At 27.8% G+C, this 2,191-nt stretch overlaps 1 non-coding gene across 1 annotated transcript; it reads right to left on the reverse strand.

Annotated features, from left to right (window-relative positions):
- Positions 1 to 1,827: 1,827 nt before the first annotated feature.
- Positions 1,828 to 1,901, reverse strand: TRNAV-CAC. Its single transcript has one exon. It is a non-coding gene; the product is annotated as a tRNA-Val (tRNA).
- Between the last annotated feature and the right edge of the window lie 290 nt (positions 1,902 to 2,191).

Genomic DNA, 2,191 nt, shown 5'->3' on the forward strand with positions numbered 1-2,191 from the left:
CGTGCTACAAGAAGTGTATCAAACAACAACTAATTTTATGTTTAATTTTGATGTCTTAATTAGTGTCTAATCAATCATAACATACCGTGTTGAATAAAAAATTTAAACTATTTTTTAACTAATTTTTTTGTAGTTAGATACTAAAACTTAGATATAAGAACTGAATTTTTTTAGAATATATAAAGTAAAAAACTAATAATAGCTTTCAGAAAGTAACGTCAAACCGTCGATGTGTAATACTACCCACTATCTAATCAAGCGTGATGCTTATTATATAATCGAATATGTAAGTGCAATAGTTCAAACATATTCACTATTGCTAAAAAATTTATTTCTTCAGTCATATTTCTATTTATTATAATAATTACGGGGCGTGATTTTATTATTTCTAAGATACTCAAAAAAAAAAATTCCTACATTTCATTTCCATTCTTATAAACATGCCAGTGTAATTTTTACTCGAGAAATACCGTAAAAGATAAACTTTTTTTTCTTTTTTCCGAAACAGTAAAGACAAATTTATGATTGGTGTTCTAAATTCGGATATGATATTGATGTGGAAATAAAATCAAATCTAATAGCTCAAAAAATTTATTTTAAAGGATAAATTTGTGAGTCCAGTTTCAAACCGGTGACAATATACTAGAGGAATATGGTTGTGAGCTTTGGATGCTAATGTCACGAGAAAAGAGATAAATACTCTTTAAAAGTGCATGAGTTAAAAATTTTATCTCTTACTCTTAATTAATAACTTTTTTAATTAAATAATCATACTAATAAAATAATATTAATAAAAAATAAGTAGTAAAAATTCTGATTTATATATTTTTAAAAGTAAATTCTGCAACTTTCTCTAATGGCTATGGCTAATGTGTGTTATGTCATTGATGATATTAGAAGAGGTCTTGTCTAGACATGTTAAAATGTTTCTATTTGCTACCATTTTCATAATGGGAACTGTACTGCAGCCTATTGTTTAGTATGTTATGCTTTTTGTTAAAAAAAAGATGCTTTGGTGAATGAGTAAAGTTTTAGTTCCCTTCAACAAAGAACTAATCAATATAATTGTACTTTACTTAAGAGAATTAATAAGGCTTAGTTCCCATGGATTAATTTAATGGAGATTCTCCAGTACGTCTGATTTACTGGTAGGTCAGGTTTTTCTAACCGTTAGATCTGCGTTTTTTATTTTATTTTTACGTGATTTTATGCATATCCGACTAACAAATGACTTGGTCTACCGATATGTTAGCATATCTGAGAAGATCCCTTATTCAATACCATTATTCATAGGTCATTTTTTTTATTAAAAAAAATAAAAATACTTTGGTGAACTGTGAATTAGTTCCTTTAAACATAAAGAAATTATCAATCAATATATTAAAAAAATGCAAAAATAAAATGTCTCAGTCTGGGTTCGAATGGAGAACTCTAGTGTGTGAGACTAGTGTGATAACTAACTACACCACCCGGACAAAGAAATAATCAATATAATTGTACTTTACTTAAGAGAATTAATAAAGCGAAGTTCCGTAGATTAATTTAATGGAGATTCTTTGGTACGTCTAACGTACCGGTATATCAGGTTTTTCTAATCGTTACATCTGCGTTTTTTTTTTTTTTTTACTTTTACGTGATTTTATGTAGATTCGACGAACAAAAAACTTAATATACCAATATGATAACATACCGGAAAAAATTTATTATTTAATACCATTATTCATAGGTCCTTTTTTATTAAAAAAATAAATAAAAATACTGTGAATTAATTCCCTTGAACAAAAAGAAATTATCAATCAATATATTAAAAAAAGGCAAAAAATAGAATGTCTGAGCCCGGGTTCGAACCGGGGACCTCTAGTGTGTGAGACTAGCGTGATAACCAACTACACCACCCAGACAATTTGCTTAATTATGTCACACAGATTTTATTAAATATATAAAAAATTTATTTTCTGAACCTACCTTAAAGAGACGTTTGGTTCATGGATTAGAATTATGAGATTAGAACCATTTTCGATTTACGTGTATTTTTTGTGAGAGAAAACGCTGTAGCGAACCATGAGCCATGATTCGAATCAGGGTACGAATCCCCTTACTAAACACACCCTAAGTCTAACAACTTTTTCTTAAAGAGATTCAACTTTTCATAATAAAAAAAATTATCAAATTGATTATTTCTATTAGAATG

Source organism: Morus notabilis, unplaced genomic scaffold (genome assembly GCF_000414095.1).
Source record: "Morus notabilis unplaced genomic scaffold, ASM41409v2 Scaffold6126, whole genome shotgun sequence".
In the NCBI taxonomy this organism is placed as follows: Eukaryota; Viridiplantae; Streptophyta; class Magnoliopsida; order Rosales; family Moraceae; genus Morus; species Morus notabilis.